The 19,421-nt window shown below is 40.1% G+C and overlaps 1 protein-coding gene across 7 annotated transcripts in view; it reads right to left on the reverse strand.

The window, feature by feature from the left end:
- The window catches only part of SLC2A9 (solute carrier family 2 member 9), a 123,253-nt gene extending 106,364 nt beyond the window's left edge, over positions 1-16,889 (reverse strand). Inside the window, exons 1-3 of one of the 7 annotated variants that reach the window (XM_065060530.1) lie at positions 11,970-12,145; positions 9,769-9,842; positions 4,623-4,694 (exon numbers count right to left, since the gene is read on the reverse strand). The gene's annotated coding sequence lies outside the window, so the exon portion shown is untranslated. Of the gene's footprint in view, positions 1-4,622; positions 4,695-9,768; positions 9,843-10,224; positions 10,426-11,828; positions 11,900-11,969; positions 12,146-12,232; positions 12,253-16,809 lie in introns of those variants that run through there. The other 6 variants (XM_065060528.1, XM_065060529.1, XM_065060535.1 and 3 more) reach the window with 6 other exon arrangements.
- Positions 16,890-19,421: the final 2,532 nt, after the last annotated feature.

The raw sequence follows: 19,421 nt of genomic DNA on the forward strand, positions 1-19,421 counted from the left end.
AGCAGTAGTATACAATTTATTTTTAAACATGATTTCATAGGAAAATAAAGCATACACATACACTTCACTAGTGAAAGTGAGAAGATCCAGCTTCTTACTTGGTCAACCCCACCAAACTGGAATTTGGTGTCTTTCATGGCTGCATGTCCTTGACAGAAATGTATTGTGTTCCTGCACTGCAAAAAACATGGTTTTGAGAGAAAATCCAGAACACTGGCCACTTTTTTAGTAGCCTTTTCAGCTTAGAAACAAAGTTCCCAATACATAGGCATCAGTACAAGAAGATGTAACAAACTGGGAGCAAAACCAGAACAATAATGTTGAATATCTGAGAATACTTTTGGCTGATTATTACATAACAGTGCCTTGGATCAGCTACAGCAGAGTATTTCCCAGTTCTTTGGAAGAAAAAGTGGTTAATAATTACCCCTTTGTTTTGTTGGCCATTAGTGTTGTTTTAACCACTTTCTCTCATCTACACATGCAAGTCAGGTATGCCATCATTTAGGACAAAATCTTACGAGCTATGACTTCAATGTTGTCATTATGTTAGGGTTATTTCCAACATTACCTTCCATGTAGATTAAAGCTCATTAAATCTTTGCCAAGCTATTTCCAGGGAAGTCAGTCTAGCATCCACCTACTATTTAGTAAATGTTGAATTAAATATTGACAAGTAAAAGCTTTTATGTTGTAAGGTCATGCCCTGAGTTAAGACCAGAGCTGCTCCTGGGTACAGGTTCATTCCAGGTGGAAAGGAAACACGCTCAGAATAACTCTTGTTATAAAGAAGGATTATGACCCAAAATGAAGGCCTTCTGCAGTGGGAATTATGGGCTCAATCCTGAAGAAGGCAGAGTACCCAGTATCTAAGGGGTTTTTGGTAGAACATTAGATAAAACTTTCAAAATGCCCGAGACAGATATGTTTGAGCAGCTTCTGTTGTCTTTATTAATGCTGTGAGCAAGGAAACTTCTTCTCACCAGGGTACTAAAAGCTGGAGCCTTCCTCTCTTCATGTTTCAGAAAAAAACTGCTTCCAGAAGGTAGATATACCCTGACAGGTGAATTCTTTACACATCTTTCCTTAAAATCTCGCTATAGACATCAAGAACAGACAGGCAATTTCTACAGAAACGGTTTTTCCAAGCAGCGGTCCTATTACACTTAGGAATTGTTTACTACTCCTTGTGAAATCTTCAGAGTAGAACCAGTGATCTTTTTGAAAGATCACTCTGACACATCAGGCTCTAACATAAGGTCCCCCCAAGATGAAGCTCCATGTTCTGACTCAGTGTCATCCTTGAGCATATAATTACTCCTCCTAGGCCTAGACATCATTCTTGACCTCTGTGGAGGGGGAAAATTAATCAAAATGCCCTTGCATGTGTAGCACTCCCAGCCAGCCTCCAGCTTACTCAAAACTTGAGTTTCAGGCCTTGAGCTCCAGCCCGCTGGGAGCAGCAAGTGCTGCTTGAGCCTGGAGTCCACACATTCCTCACAATGCTGAATGTGCCTAAAAAGGAGGCAGAGCAAGCTTAGAGTAGATATATATACTCATGTTGCTTTCTTGTGAAAGTTGGTCCTGGAAAACAAGCTAGGAAAATAAACTTGGCCAAACTTTGCCCTATCCACCCCCCCCCAGTTATTTTAAGTAGCCCAAATCTCAGCTTCACTTAAGCTGCCAGACCCTTTTAGCTTGTCTAACTGTAGTTTTAGGTCTGATATCTCATTCTTCTTGATCTAGAGACTAAAAATAATGCAGAGATATTTGAGTAACAAATTATTCTTTCCACAGATTCATGAAACAAGCAAACAGCAGCTCACCATTTATTCTCTTGAAGGCTAAGAAAAGTTACCAAAATATTACCCTCTAAAAGTAGGGAAAGATAATGTAATATAAGAATTGGCTTTAAAGTATCACTACATTCATTTGTGTAAGTAAAGCTTCCTGTGTAAATATGGTAAAGTTCAGTGTGTTGCCAACATAGGCATCTTTTTCATGCTTTGAGGAACTGGAGAATGGAAAACAACCTAGTAAGATAGATACTCCCGCCGTCTCCCAACTTTAGCTGTGATTTCCAGGGGCATTTAAATGTCTTTTGTTTTAGCTTTGAAAACATTTCTGTAATGTTTCGTCACACTCAGTAGGTTTCAATTACACAAACGTAAAGATGCAAAACTCCCTTACGTTTCCACAGGTTAGGAAATACTGGGAGAGCTGATAGCTGTCGTGCCTGCTTTGCATTTCAAAAGCTGTTGAGGTCAAAGTCTGTTAGTTATTACCATTTCCAGCAGTCCTTGGTGTCAGGGCCCTGAGCACATAGCCCGTCCTGGGCTCAGGGCCAGCTTAGAGGATGGGTGAAGGCACCTGGCCATGAGGAGAGCCTCTAACAGCAGGGACTCCCTTCCACCTTTGCTCAGGAGAGCATGGTTAGGGGATGGTCTGAGCCATTGTCCTCAGCCCAGGTTAAGCTGATCCAGACCTTTACCCTGACCAGAAAGCCTGTCTTTGTAGCTCAAACTCAGACCTGCGTCATCACCATGGATGTGCCTGTCAACCAAACAAGGCTGCGCCCCATCCTGCATGCTGGGGTCATGGGTTTAGTGTAGTATCGTTATTTGTCAAAAGCTGAACTCATTTGGCTGGTTAACACTATTAACAGCAAACGGAATTGTCCATGAAAGAAAGATTGTATTTGCTTCAGTTGTAGTCAAATTGTAAAACAATTTTTCTGCAATAAACTTAATTGTCAGTCTTGGCTCATGGTGGTAATACTTCTTAACCACCTAATTATTTGTAATAGGTGGTCTAATAATTTAATTAGAAATTATTACATAAGCAGAACAGCATATTCCAGGAAGACATTAGAAATGAAATTAACTTCACCAATCCCAAGTGAATAAGGTATCTTTGTTTATGGACTAAAAGGGCATTGACAGAAATCCATTATTTTGCATCCAAACTTTTCCTTTGGAGAAAAGGAATAACTTGATACAGGTGAACTGATATTGCTCCTCTTCACACAAGGTTTACTACCTTTAAAGCCCATTTCTACAAGGAGCTGAGCATGTCTCCTGCAGTGCGACTGAAGGCTGAGAATGACATTTTCAAGAATAACTGCTCAAAATTCTACATCATCTTATAAAGTAGCTCTATGGAACTTATTTCTTAAGCTCTCCCTGTGGTGTTGATTGTAATGTAATGGGCAGAACACAACTTTGTAATAAAGGGCACGGGGTAAGAGCGGCCTACCCAAGGACCATTGAAGTGTTTCCCGCTGCACAGTTCCAGGCACTGATTACTGATGTTGAAGAACATAACCTGAGCCTTCAAAGAAGTCTAAACCTCACAGGAAGGTACTATGTATTTAGTGAAGGGCTCTTAGTGAGACTGCTCTTCCAGAGAGAAGAAGGCCTACCTGGTAACTGCACAAGCTTCCAGACAGATGTCTGAACAGCCTCTCAGGTAACATAAGAGCACCAAGTCATAGATCTGTATAACACCTTCTGATAGCCCCATATCCTCTGTTTAGATTGCTACTGTATAAGGCTTCTTTCCACCTTTGCCACTTCACTCATACTCAAGCATTTCCCATTGTAGCAACCTTTTGGTCTGTTGAGTCTTAAGTATGGACTTTTAAGTTCAGTCCAAGCTGACCTCTGCCCTCTCTTGCTGCTCAAGGTTTGCAAGTTGAGCAAGCTACTGTAATTTAATGGTCAGAGCTAGCACATGAAGGAAACACTGATATGAGGCAAGTAACTAACAGTAAAATTGTCACTAGATTATCAGAACTACTTAGGACGTTGCACGAGACTCAAGTTTTATTGCCAATTATGCCAACAGGATGTGATACTTACTGAATTATATGCAAGTGCATGACTCATGCCACATATTTTGAAAAATCCTGGAACACCACAATGTTACTGCATTCCACTTTGCTTTTGGTTCAAGGTACATTACTTTCATGTTAAGACTTATGTTGTTAGTTAATGAAACATTAACCTGAGAACAGAAACAGGAATCTATAGGTAGTACACACTAAGACATCAGGAAGAATATGCGAATTCATGAGCTTATTCCCCAAGTAAATATTGAAATAATTGGCAATTGCATAGCAGTGGTTTGGATCTAGATCACTTTACCTCCCATTTATGGTTGTAATAATTTTTTTTTTTTAAAATGGTTTTATGTACTTTGCATAACTTGATCTGTGAAAGGCAATTCATTACTCCAGACCAGCATAGGATGCAAGAACATGCTATCTAAGCACACAAGCAAGTTATGGAAGCACTAAAACACCATGCTAAACTGGATACTGGTCATAATGCTGAATTTAACTACTTCTGCATAAAATTAATTAAATCAAATTTTAGAGTAATGTACAGTATGACCATCATCTGGGGATCGTATTACTCAACCCGTCACTGAATTGTTTTGAAAAGGAGGCCAGATACGAGAATGTTTGTGCAACACTGTACTGGGGACAGTCAAATCTAAAGCTGATTGCCAACTGTTGTAGAAAGTAACTCTGTTTTAAGTGCCAGATAAAACTAATCACTCATACATACATATCAATCAATGTAGCAAAAGCCTTAATACACACAAGGTAATGGACTCACAGGTAACTATTTTAATTTGGGGAGATCTTGAAACCACTGTGGAGAGTCCTATGAAGCTGTCAGTTCAGTTCACTGAGGAAGACAGAAGAAAAATATTAAAGTCTTAATAAAAGAGTCCTTATGTTGCTACCAATCCAAACCTCAGATAGCAGTGCATTTTGTGAGAGGAAAGGTTCATAACAGAAGACACAGAGAGGAGCAGATATGATGAATGCTGCTGTATGAGACTAAGTATATTAAGGACTCCTTAGCTTAGGAAGGAGATATGCCCTTCCCCTTGAGTTGTCCTTTCCTTGTAGAACCTTTGCAAGTTACAAATAGCTACACAGTCTCGTTTTAATAAAACTAGCCAGTGCTGTATTTGGTCTTATAATGGCCAGTAGTAGATATTCAAGGATGCAATAAGAAACAAAGCAAGTATAGAAAAAGCCTTCCCCAGTTCACCTATGCAGCTTCTGGTTATTGGTTTCTTAGGAACTTCCTAACATTGAGTGTTTGGATCCACTTTCCATGTTCCTGTTTCATTATTCCAATTTATATATTTTCTTCTAACATCCTATGGCAATGAGTACCACAGGATCAACACATGAGGTTGTCAATTTTAGCTTATTTTCTGATGACTTTTTTGGAAGCTCTTTAATTCTTGTGAGGCTCATCAGCTATACCCTTCTTAAGCTAAGTCATGCTGGTTAATATGCACATTTGTGCATCAACTGTTTGGTTCTCTGGGCACGCTCCTGTTGTGCCACATTAAGCAATTATGTCTCACAGACTGTATCTAAATTAGTCACTAAAACAGTTTTTGTTTTCCTAAACTTGACAAGACATCCAGTTCACACGGTCCAAAATTTCTCTGCCTCACAAGCCAAAACATGTCTTGATTTATCGCGACTGAAACAAAAACACTGTGGTTGCACCATAACCTGCCCAGTGTGCCCTAGGAATCTCCACTCATCTAAAGCTGTAACAAGCAGCCTCAGCCTTAGGTTTCTCCTCTACCAATGGTGGTTTGGTGTGTTTATTTTAAAGAGGAATTGCTCTGCACAGAAAATGTGTGATTTGGTTAACTTCACTTTTCCCAAGGTGCTGCAGTACTGCCAGGAACTGGTGCAAGACATCACTCCGCAAAACCAAGCTGGAGCCGGACTCTCCAGGGCAGAGAGAAGCCGGGCACCACAGCCATCACTGCTTGCTGGGGAAGCCAGGAAAGGGGAGTTCTCAACAAAATGGGGCAGTACAGCCTACAGAAGCAGCCTGTTGCTAGAATAGTCCTACTGTTTAAATAGCCTTTGTTAGATCAAGAGGCTGACAGTGGGAAGCAAAGAGCAGAGAAGTTGATCCCATCCTGAGGAATACTAGACTACTATCAGACTATTCCAAGTTATTAGTTTGGCTTCAGGGCAATAGTTAATTCATGTATTTTTTTTTCCTTCATTTTCTCCATCCTCTCAAGCTTCCTACAATAAATTCCCCTGTTCATTTGTTTACTTCCATTTCAGAATATGTTTTAAGTTCTCTCCTCTTCACTCCCATCTTATTTGATCATTGCTAGCATTGTTTCTACCTCGGTTGTGGGACAGCAGATTTTTAGTGTCTCTGGGGAAAAGGAGTCTGACAGCTCCTGACCCTCTACACCTAAAGATCTAGAACAAGAAATATTGTTATTTTGTAAAAATCTAGAGATTCTTGTGCTTGCCTTCCTCTTGTGGCTAGGAATACAACCCATCAGAATGCTAAATATCAAAGTGTCTGTCATACCTGCTCCCCTTTCCTCCCCAGCCCAACCCCTCTGATGCACATCAGGCTGTCAGAGTGTTTGTTGTCCATGGACATTGCACAACAGAAGGTCGTACACATCAGATGTGTAGGGTGTGCTCCTGAACCCCAGAAACTGCTGCAATCCCATTACTCTCAAGTCTCACTCTGGAGAGACACAGGGAAAAACAGGCCTATTAGCAAACCCATTAACTTTTTTCCATTCATTTATTTCACAAAATAGAGTGAAATCTGTATTAGTGAGACTGGGTCTGGTCTACAAATCAGGGCTCAGCCAGGCAGGTAACTGTAGTAGCAGAAACAGATGTCTTATAGGAAATTCTGAGGGCTTTTAGCAATATATACTGTAAAATACTTCTATGCACATTGTCTCCTCTCCACCTCCCTGATAATTAAATTCTGAACGTAAAACTCACAAGTCTGATATACAAGATTAAGAGGTCTGCTCAACTGATGGTTAAGTCTGAAACTGCTCATTGATCTTCCATAACATATCATGTGTCAATTATTAAGATGAAAACAACTTAGTAACCCTGTACCTGAAAGAAACTTTTGTGTGATGTTTAAGCTTCAGAGTAATCAGTGTGAAAAGCATCACATGGCCTTCTGAAGAAACACTGACAAGAAGTATCCACCCTGCAGTTTGATAACTGATTATCAACAAATAGTATATTAATAGAATGAAATACTCTTATCAGCTGCACCAGAACAAGCTGATAATCTGCAAACAAACATGATAATAATGCCACTGCAGTTATTTCAACTTTGTACTCAAGATCTTAACTGACGTAGAGAGAAGATCCATCAAGATTTTAATTGACACAGAGAGAAGAGACATTAAGATCCTAACTGACATAGAGAAAAGAGATACCACAGAAGAGGGAAACACCATTAATTTGTCTAAACTGAAATTCATGACGTTTCGCTGATTAGTACAGACTTTGCTGTTCCCCCTTCTTCCCTAACAGGGAACAGATAAATATTCAAGCTCTTAATAACACCTGGAAACTTGCTAGCTTGTTTCCTTAGGCTGCAAAAGCATAACCCAAGGAAGCAGGAACAGTAAATAACTTGTGTAATTACTGTTGCAAAAGGGGTATGCACCTTCTAGCCAGCATGTAAAAAACAGCTATCTAATGTGCCAGAAAAAAGACAAACTTCTAATGTGGCCACTGTTACTCCTGTATGAATTCCTACTGTCTCAAAGGAAGCAGAATGATGACATACTGTACAGACATTACCTCTCTCTCTACAGCACCTGCCATCATAACTGCATTGGGTGGGCACGTAAGCCCACAATATAGACATTTTCCTGGAATACCCCGAATATGTAACTCCTTGAAACAGTTCTATGCTGGTGCCAACTCTAGTTTGATACCCTCTCAACAATGCTCAAAGCATCAAGGTAGCATAAATGCTATATTCTGCAGACCTGAAAGAATTTGTATTTCTCTCGAAAGAGAAATTTGGAAAATTTCCTCCATTCTGTCTCCTACGGCTTGAAAAAAAAAAAAAAAACAAAAAAACAAAAAAACAAAAAAAAACAACAAAAACAAAACAAAAAACACAAACAAAATCAACCACAAGCCTATGATTTCCCATTCTGCTTCTCACAGAATTTGATCAAGGCACAAAACTCATTCCGGAAGCTCCTTAAGCTGCTGTCACAGTCTTGCTTTTCCTTTATTTCTGCAAGACCAGACCATGATGTTATCCAAGGCTCAGTTCTGCCCCATGCCCAACATCCTCATGGCTTGGTTTTTCACTTAATCATTTTGATTATTTGTTTCCCTCTAGGTGCAAAGCACTACCACAGCATCCTGCTGTCTGCAATTATCCCAGCCTCAATTTTGCCTGAAACCCTAGCTTTAACTCTTCATCTCCTTTTTCTGTGTTTAAGTAATCTAGACCTAATTCCAGTTGGAATGAATACATTATGTGCTGCTCGTTATCTGTTTCTGGGGACATTACTTTATGCTCATATTTCACCCCCAAGTCCACAAGAGTAGATATCAATGCCAAAGATTGTTTACCACACCAGACCCTATGCCATTCATACCTCATTAAGTGACCTCTGTCCTGACCTACATCTGTTGATTAAAGCCTGTTATCCTTCGTGGGATAGGATATACCAGGGACAAGATAATCTCTCAAATCAAAGGTTAGGTTGCAGCATATTTACATGCACATCTTTGCTGTGACTCATGCCCATACACATAGTTCCACCGAAGCCACAGCCCTCTCTGGCCAAATCAAGACTTGTTAGTGTTATGCAAGTCTCTGACTGACCGCAGATTTGAGACAGCAGATTACAGATGAAGTTTTTCCTCAGATTTATGCTTCTCTGTTGTGGTGGGCTGTATGTGAAAACGAATATGGAGAAGAGTCCAACTGCATTTGGACACCGACCATATGAACCTGTCCTAATTCAGCCCCCTCTAACCTGAAGTGGTCTTAACTACTGAAATGGATTGTTGTTCTACACAGGTTGCTTGGAGATCAAAGCAAGGGAACTTGCAGATATGAGTAGGGAAAGGGATAATGTGACAGCTTCAAATAACTGCAGAGATTGAGAACAAGAACTCACGACTTTTGATCATGTTCTGGTTAACTTTTTTTCCAAAACCCAGGGTGGGAGGAATCTGGCTGTGACTTTCTTTTAAGCTGCCCTCTTCTCTACAACATGTTCTTTCATGTTTGCAGGAGTTGCCTTGAAATACTGACAGCTCGGCAGACAAAACATTTTTTTAACTATAGTTGCTCCTCCTCAAAGTTACTGTTAGATGTTTTTGCATAAAATGGAACTACTCAGTTTCTGTAGCAGTGTAGGACAAATCCAAACCCTTTGTTCAAGTGTGAGAGTTAATACCACTCTCTTCAAAGCGTTCTGGCAATACACATTCTGTGTTATGATCTCATTCTATCTGCTTCACTTGCTCAAGAGCTTCAATAGTTATTTTTTAATCCTTTTGCAAAACAGTTTGGAATCTAAAAAATGTGTACTGGAATAGCTTCCTATTATGGAAACTGAAGGGTTTTTTTTTCAGCTGGAAATCCAGGTATCTTTCAATATTACCTATTTCAAATTTAAATTAAAAATGTATAGTTATCGTATTACCACAAAACCCCTTGCCAATTTGTAAACCAAGAAGCAGTAATAAAGTGATAGAAGAATAATAAACATTTCTTTCCCAAACTCTGTGGCGCAACTCAAAATCCTTCTGCAATTATAGCATGCTGATTTGACAACTCCCTAGTTAAACAAGCCTCTACTATTTTTCCTTCAACTGTCTGATGTTTGTTCGTAAAATTTCTTCCTGGTAAGTGTCTAAGATGAGTCAAAAGCTTTATTACCCCCTTCGTATAATACCTGGGTTAGGAATGAGGAACAACTTCTGGCTGCTAAGACAGTTATCCTTGTTAAGATTCTTCTGTTTCAGTGCACTGTGGAAGAAAAAGAAAATCCCTTGCTCCGTTACTTGTCCGTTTTCATCTTTCTTACTCATGGACTAGTTTTGTCTGACTTGAAAGGCAGAAGTAGAGGTAAACTCTTTTCAAGCACTTTGGGTTATAGCCTAGCACCAGAAATGAGGAGTTCACTTCTATTTCTTATCTGCTGCTGTTTTGACTACAAAGGAGGAATGAAGATTAATCCTCAGCGATTTGCTGTACATTTTTAGAACCTATAATTTACCATTCTCTACTGTAACATGAGACCACTCCGTACTTCAGCACAGTGCTAATTGAAAGGTTTTGTTTCGGAAAACAAACCCCAAAACAAACAAACAAACAAAAAGCACCAAAAACCAAAACCCACACAGATTACCAGAACTGAGAAGTGGATTTTTTGCATCCTTTGATTTTCTCCCTATAGCCACCTTCTTCCTCCTCTTCTCCCCTTGCGCTCTCATGAGCTGTGGCTGAACAGCAACATTTTCAGGCTGAGGACCAGAAGTGTTCCGCAGTGTGAGGAGGAAAGGAAGCGGTGAATGGTGAACATTAAGTTGACAAGATGAGGACAGGAGCTCATAGGGAGAGAGCCAATGCTGTCTGGACCAGGAGCCTGGGAGGTGTCAGGTCTTGTTCCTTAAGGAGCAAACAGGGCTGCCTGCAGACACGAGTATCAGCTGCCTCTCCTGCTCCCTGCCAGTGGTACCAACTGAGGCGGGTCAGCCATTGCAGGCATCTGAGACTAATGGAATCGTTTAGATTTTATACACATTCTGACTCATCCTCTTATATTACAGTTAAATACATTCACTATGATTGTCTACCAATACAAGAGAGAAGTGCTTACTGCCAAACTACAGCTCTCAGCCAGACCAACTTCCAGCTTTGCTGCCTTACAGCTTTGAAATCTATCACTTAGTGCAAGTGGACTTTTTTTTGCTCTTCCACATAAATTATTTTGGGGATCAAGCAGTTGTGTGGCACTCCAAAACATGGGCATCAACTGATGAGATTATTTCTGAACAAATACAGAGAAATAAGGTTCAAAGTAAGTCAGTAAGCAAGCCTGCAGACTCCTCCTGCCTCTGAGGACAGATGCCCCAAAAAGCACTTGCAGGAGGAAGGTATTTTATAGGCCTCGGATATTGTTCCTCTTAAAAATCTTGAAGTAAAAGTTTACTCCAAAGCAATTAACACCAAAGGTTATTAAAAAGAGATGGGTTTGTTTTTCTGACATACTTGACAGACTACAAGTAGTCTGGTCTTTTCTTGCCTTTCACACTGTGTGTGTTTAAACAAAGGGAACTTTGTGGTTTGCTTTCTTCTTTCTTAGGACTCAAAGATGATGGAGAAAGATATACAAGATCAGAACCTCAACTTAAACCTACAGTACTTTACAGTGTTTTTTGGGAGAACAGCTTAAATCTTTCTTTCCTGAATTGCCTCACCATAAATAACATACGTAAAATAGAATCAGGACCCTTGACTAAGCAATGTCTTTATTAAGAAGGAAATGGTGCAAGGATTTCCCCACCCCATTTTCCTGCTTTCCACTTAAGAAAATATCCTTCAGTTTTAAAAATGTATTTAGACGTAAACCAGATCCCATAAGATCAAATGGAGAAATTCCCATTAACTTACATAAATATTTGATCAGCCCTATTAAATACAAACAAGCAAGGATACAAGAGCCTCCATCTATCTGTTAGAAGTTTCTACATACATTACTACACTTTAAAAAAGCACCATATCTCTCCCCTTTTTTTTTTTTCCCCCCGCAATATTACTGTTGTAAGAAAATTTCCTCATGTATTGGTTAGGACACTTATGCTAGACCCCAAGTTTACAACTCAGAATTTGTGCCAAGGAGCTGAAGCTTCCCATTTTTATTTTTAAATAAGCATTATACTGTGCTTGAAGACAGAAGCAATTTGCAATAAAGCCACTTGCCAAGTTAGCATATGATCAATCTATACTTACATCAATTAAAGAAAGCATTAGAGAATTTGTTGCCTCCTAGGAACACCATGGTTACAGAGTAGTGCCTTCAGAAGATAAAAGCTGTTGCATTACATGCACAGACTTCTCTCAGAATCAGAAGCTTTCCCTTAAAAAACAAACCTTTTGTGAATCAGTAAACAGATGAGTGATTGCTGGGGATCCTTGGCCGTGCTGGCACTCCAGAGAAATGGGAAGCTGGAGAGCCTCTTCCTTCCCTCCCAGGGCTCCAGACAGCATTAGGAAAGACAGCCAAGCCCTGTGTTTTCAGGCAACGCAGGGCTGATGGAGGGGGAGGTGTGCCTGCCCTCCCAACCAGCCAGAAACTGCTGTGGTCTCACTCCGTCCCTCTTCAGTACAGTAACCAAATACATTCCAAAACCTACCTCTCCAAGAAAACTCTTTGCATGTCCTGAACATTCATTCCCTGCATTGGGATGAGAGGTACTTAGCCTTAGGCTCCTCAGGAGGGAAGAAGCTGAATGGTGTGTAAGGAACAAAGTCAGCTGGCAGGTGAAGAAATGCACAGCAACTAAGCTTATCCGACTTAATATTAAGCAATTAAGTGCAATAGAATAAAGACAAAAGAGCAAAGATCAGTGTAATAGGTCTTCAGATAAGGCATGCATTTATTTTCTTTATTTATTTTGTTAGTTTTCCTGTTAGTCAATCTGTTTTACTGCAACAAAACATTTAAAGGACAGTAACATACAGAATTAGTATTAATGGAAATATCCAATTCTCTGCTTGCTATTTTTTGTCTGATCTTACCTTACAGGGAGTTCTGAGGAACACACAAGCCGAGTATTTAAGAATAGGCACACATCAGAAATCCTGCATTTCATAGCTTCAACCATGTGGATGCTAATAAATTAACTGAATTTGAAGTTGACTCAGGAATCTAGTTGGTTCTTTCAGAATAATTTTCAAATCAGTATCTTCCCCTTCCTGAGCTTTACTGGAACTCAGCCTTGGGCTCACAACTATCACAGAGATTAGCAGCTTCCACAGACTCAGCACTATTCAGCCGAGGTGAATAGGCACTGACAGAGAACAAACTGTTGTATTTCTGTTAGTCCCTCACTTAAGGGTCTAAGTGTCCCTGCTCTAACATCTGCCAGATCTTCTGGCTTGGATCCAGGAGACTGTAATAGCCGTGCCAGTAACACTTATTGGTGATAAACCCTTTTTCCCAAAGAGCCATTATCACTGATATTAAATATTTACACAGTAGTGACTAGAAGACCCTGGGTTAGCCTTCTGCTTCACTATGCAATAGGAAGTTTCTTGGGAATGAACAGCACTTTGGATTAAGAAATAAGATGAGAACAACAAACAAAAGAAAGGACAAGTCCCAGTTAGTCATGCAAGACACTTGCATCTCATCCTGCTGGAAATTCCTGACCACCACAGAACAGAATTATTCTGAAACTTCAGTGAGGTTTCTCAGGAAGTACTGACCAGTTTTCAAGACTAAGGCTGAGTTTGTGTCTCAGGACTGTGTAAAGACTTAAAAAAAAAAAAAAAAAAAAAAAGCATATGCTGTGGACAGCAAGTCAGAACGTGCTGCTGAGTTTGTCTCTTATAATCATAGAATGGTTGGGGTGGGAAGGGACCTCTGGAGATCATCTAGTCCAGCCCACCTGCTAAAGCAGGTTCACCAGAGCAGATCACACAGGAATGTGTCCAGTTGGGTCTTGAACATCTCCAGAGAAGGAGACTCCAAAACCTCTCTGGGTCGCCTGTTCCAGGGCTCTGGCACCCTGAAAGCAAAGAAGTTTCTCCTCATATTCAGATAGAACCTCCTGTGCTTCATTCTGTGTCTATTGCGCCTCTTCCTGTGATTGGGCACCACTGAAAGGAGTCTGGTCCCATCCTCTTGATGTCCACCCTGGAGATACTTATAGTCTTTTATGAGATCCCCTCTCAGCTTCCCTTCTCCAGGCTGAACAGACCCAGCTCTCTCAGTCCCTCTTCATAAGAAAGGTGTTCTAGCTCCCTAATCATCTTCGTAGCCAGAAACCTGCTGTGAGGACAATGCCAGCAGCCATCCTTTGTGAGAACAGACTAACACCCACTCTGTTTTTCTCCTGAAAACCCAGGGCACTTACGATTCCACTACCACCACCCATAACAGCCTAGGAAGTAGGAAACTTGGCTGTAGTCTCTTCCACAGCGTAACAAAATTTGTCCCTGTTCCTCTAGCTCCTGCATAGGCTCAGACTATGGCAGACTTAGAAAGGTGATGCTCCAACCCATCCTGATGAAGAGGCAGCCAGTGTGCAGCAAGGAAGATGAGATTCACTAGGGGGAAAAAAACATAGCCAAGGGAAAGCTGGAGGCTGGACATAAGTGTGTATGGCACTCCAGTACAGAGCCAGGTTCACAGCCCAGAAGACACTCTTACCAAACAGGCACAAGTAGTAGTGTTGTTGGTGTGATATTTTGCAGTTACACAGTCCTAATCCCTTCAGCTACTCAGGAACAGCCAACAGCCTGTGACTTGGGTGAGCAAGCCTTTGAAAGTCACTGGAATGAAGAGGGAATCAAAGCTGCTCCTCCAACGATATATCTATGGATGCCTCTTTCTGTCGGGTCTGGTCCTAACTGCTGCATCAGGGCATGCAGTAAGTGCCCCTGCTCAGAGAGCTTCTCAGCATGCTCAAAGGAGGCTCCTGGTTGAGACCATTTATCTCACTTTAGCCCAAACTGAGCACTAGGGCTACTGCCAAAGCAGCAGATGCCTAAATAGTTACCTACTCTGCTTAGGACTATCAGCTTCACACAACTGAGTTTAAAATGAAAGTCGGCTGGGCTTTTGTAAGGTCAGATTTGAATGTTCCAACTCCATCTAAATCCTGTGTTGAACTAAACCTAATAGGCCAAATAAACCCCCATATAATCCTGTTAATCTGCAGTCACTAACTGATCATCATTCCAGCCTGGAGCTGGATTTACAGGAGATTAGGATGGAGATGATCCAAGATGGCTTAGAGACAAGAACCAGTGTGAGGCACAGCAGCCCACAGCAGCCCAGAGCTGCACGCTGGGAAGGGAACAGCACAGAACCAGAACCCAAGACATCACCTTTCATGCCAGGCTGAAGGGTTGTACCAGCTCCCTGTGCCACTGTGGGAGTCTCAGCACTGTGCTCCTATAGTCACTGTAGAAGGAGCTTCGGATGGGGGAAAACAGACTCTGTACAGACCAAAATAAAACCGGTCTTCAGGAGTTTTCCTGCAAGCTCAGATACATTAACAAGACAAGATGCTGAAAATGTTGAACTAGCAGGGTAAGTATCAAAGGCTCTTAACTCTGCATTGGTCAAGTTAAACTGAGCTTAGGTACATTGTGGAAGGACACAAGCCACAGCTGAAAACAATATACAAGTAGTCAACTCAGTGATTAATCTCTGATCTCAACAGACAGCATGATGGTGTTTCCTGTACCAGAATGGCTTCTCTGTGGAGCTGCATGAGAATTTAATCCAGAGACAAAAACTTTGACAAAATAATGGAAAAAAACCTGTTCAAATAATGGAAGAAATTTCATGCATTTCAGTATTCACTTGATTATATAGTCAGTCCAGCCATATTTCCTTGTTTTCCACAGAGAGTCTTTTTCTATATGCATCTAACCTTATGCTGAACCAGGACAAGCCATGTTTAATCTTAGAACACGGAACGAGCAGTACAATTTACAGAACTGTGTGGATTAATTCATGTAAGGCTTTGTGTGAGCACAGTACCAGGAAAACAAACAAATACACAAAAACCCCAAAATCCTGTATCTATTTAGAAAGTAATTCTTCATGCATACAAATAAATAGAAATCGTAAAAGTAAAAACTCAAACTTGGTTTCAGTGTATAACATTTGTGTTTTAAACAATTGAATACCTGGCCTTTACAATTAACCTCTTTTAATAAGTTAGCCATACAGAAATGTTTTCTTGAATTTGTAAAAAACACAAGCTATGTTTATTATTTCATAGCACAATGTTTATGTAACAGGTATTTCTGCTCCATTCTACTAGTATTTGCATTGATTGTCACTTAATTCTACTTCTGTGTCTAAAAAGAGTTTAGTCTTGCTTGAGAACTTACTGTTCTGACACCCCTCTCTGATCCTACTAAATACATGTGAGAAGTGGCATTACTAGACTAGATTACACTAATAAATACGCTCCATTATGGATAATGTGATGAACTAAGACTTCGGTGGAATAAAAATATGCTTTTGGGATTTTCTGACAAACACTAAGTTTTATTAAAGAATAAAATGTGGTTAATTGTGTGCCTCAAAGGATGGGACTTCTGGGGTTCTTATTGCTAATGCAAACAACCACAGTGTCAGTTATTTAGTAGCAACTAGAAAGTTATTCAAAGGAAAAGACCTGTCCTGGAAGTTATGTAAATGCTGTAGGCAGGTCAGGAATATAAATAGTTTGTAGTTTTAATATCTGTTATAAATTAATTTTTTTATAAAGTTGCTTAGCAATGTTTCATTTTTGACCTAAAATCCATATCCCAAGTAACTGAAACAGAATAACAGATATGAGATGTACAAATGGAAGAAAAAAATGGAATCTGAAGTGTGCCAAGACAATTGTAGTAGATATGTTTAAAAAAAATATGTGCACATTCCGTAAATTGCACCCTTGCCTGATGTACAAGACAAAAAAAAAATATGGAAATATAAGTGATCATAAGAAGACAGCATCAGTCAGCATGTAAAAGTCTGGTCATACATGCTTTAAACAGAACACAACCTATATCAGCATGCTATATTTATATACAGTTGAAATGGGCACAAAGTAAACCCCCATCTCCCCCTCCACATACCCACTCTTCTCTTAACATGCCAGCTCAGTATGCCCCAATCCAACATCCCTGCTTGTAAGGAACTACATAAATATATGGGGAAAAAACCCACCCATTTTACTAGATATAGCCTTTTACTTACTATGTCCTTAATTCAGGCTGAAATTCATTCTCTCACACATTCTTCCAACAAGCCTTCAGTTTTTCCTCTTCAGCACTGCCAACCCTTTTTATACTGCTTGTCGCAGGAGTGTGAGTCCATCCTTCATTCAGATAAACTAACTAATTAGGCAAAGCAGTTCATCTGCATTCCCTTTGCTCAGGTGTTCCTGGAAGGGGAGGAACTCTTAACTCCACTTAGAGAGGAAGTTTCATATGTAGTAACTGTTGAGAAAAATGGACCAATTTCCTTGAGCGTTTTTCTATGGAGATTACTCTTGAAAGAAAAAAATTAGAATATAACATGAATTATATTCTATTCAAAGCAAGATCAACAGATAAATTTGCTGTTCAGTCAGTATTTTCAGAAGTTATCTGATTTCAAACAAAGCAAATTAGGCAAAAGTAAACATTAAAAAAATGGTTGATGATTTCTGTAGAAACATGATAAATTAATCTTGAATTCTTTCATAATTTTTACTTCTTATATTTAATCATTAGTCTGTGGTAGGAATTCAACTACCCTGAGATACAAATACACATCTTTAAACTCACACAACCTAGAGAAATTCACAAAGCAGGTTCTCAAAGAGAAATAATAGCTCTGAGGTATTTTCAGTAATTTGTTAGTTTATTTCTTTAATATTCTAAGATATATCTATATGAGTAAGCAATGGTCTTAAAATGAGATTACAGCAGGAAGACTAATGGCACCCTAGGCTGTAAGTCAAGGAAAGTGATAATGGATGATGACTTGGCATTAGCAATGCTGCCTCTGCAATACCCTGTCCAGCCCTGGGTCCCTGAGGACAGGAGAGATGTGCGGACGGGTGGGAGCTCAGCTGAGGGCTACAGAGCTGCTCAGGGGTTTGGAGCATCCAACACAGAGGCAGAGGCTGAGTGAGCTCCAGGCTGGTTCAGTCTGGAGAAGAGGAGGCTTAGGGGTGAATTTAATTGCTGTTTTCCACTTCCTGAGGCAGGGGGAGCTGAGAGAGGACATAGCCAAACTGTTCTCAGAGGCAATGATCACCAGGTGCAGAAAGGGAAGTTTTGGTTGTATATGCAAAAAGATGATGTTCACATTTGTTGGCAATGCACTGGGAGGGGTACCCAGAGAACTGCTGCCTTCTGAGCAGCCTGATTTAGTGTTGAAGGTAGCCCCACACCGCCAGTCCAGGACGCTGGCCTAGGTGAAGTCCAGAGGTCCCTTCCAACCTAAATTATTTCATGACTGTATGACAAAAAGAAAAATAATAGACATAGCTTTTTGACAACATAAATTATGCAAATTCCCTTAAGGAAACAAGTTATACTCCACTAAACTTTAAACTACTGGACTTTTAACTAATACCAACAAAAAAAGCTCATTGTAATAAATATTTCTCATGTTTACAGGAAATGGTTAGTTTGTTGTCTGTCCACATATTTCACTCTTCCCCAAAATATTCCCCCATTATACTTTGTGGTTTTGTTTCTGTTATACATGATATGCCTAAAACAAATGGCCTGCCACTCATGTTTTCTTTACATCTTGAAGTTTGCCAAGGGCAAGTGAAAATTTGAGAACTCTTTTTAGCAGCTCCATAACCACGGGCAAGTTAGTAGTCCGAGATGTTAGTTCCAGGAAATTCACAAAATCATCGTAGAATAAATTGATTCATTGCTAGATTTAAAATAGGAATCTCTTTAAAACATGGGAGCTGAAGAATCAGAATCTATATCCTCAGTTATTACTTACGTTACTTTGTACATCTTTTACTTATTTAAAAAACAGAAATATCTGTTCACCAGGCAAACCTCAAAAATGTAATTCCCTGTCAATAGATTTCACCTCAATTAGGTTTCGGCAAAAGAAGGTTGAAGAGTAAACAGCTCATATAGATTTTACCGTGCTTGAGGTCTCTGTGCCAAATTATAAATGTGACGTGGATTCCATGACCTTAAGTAATGTTTTGTTTCTACTTTGTTTCGTAGCCTGGCTGCACTGCAGATAAAGCCAGTTATTGGTATAGTCTGTAAACATGGCCTGTAATAAGGGTTTAGAAATGATCTGAATGTTGGAGTTGGACAATAATTATGAATTGCTTTCATCTCAGAGGTTATTTTGGCTACATAGCTGATGAGCTGGAGCAGTTCACAGAAAGTAAGTCAAGATCTGTTCCCACCCTAACATTAACCTATTTCTGTTTTACCAGCTTATGATTATATAGCTTACTCCATTAGATAATTATTTGTCATTATCTCTTCCTTCTTGCTATTTGTGGTTTTAGTCTTCTCTCTTTCTAGTGTACATTTAACACTGCTTTCATATCCTCTTCCCCATCTTTTCCTGGAGCTGGGCACCAACATGTTACACATGAGCAGGAAGAGCCCTTGTCCACTCAAATTGGGACCTTTCTCACACAATGTTGCCCAGCTGCTCCTGGCCCTGTTGATCTTGAGGCTCTTGTCCAATCTAAATGATACTATGATAGGCAAGAAGCTGGGATGATGGTCTCTTGGCCACCCAATGAGAGACTTCTGGCTCCCTAATCTTTCCTAACTGGTTCTTAATTACCCATCTCCTCTTTCCTTCTCTTTTTTGGCCCTCTGGGA

The sequence above is a fragment of the Columba livia genome, chromosome 4 (assembly GCF_036013475.1).
Source record: "Columba livia isolate bColLiv1 breed racing homer chromosome 4, bColLiv1.pat.W.v2, whole genome shotgun sequence".
NCBI lineage: Eukaryota > Metazoa > Chordata > Aves > Columbiformes > Columbidae > Columba > Columba livia.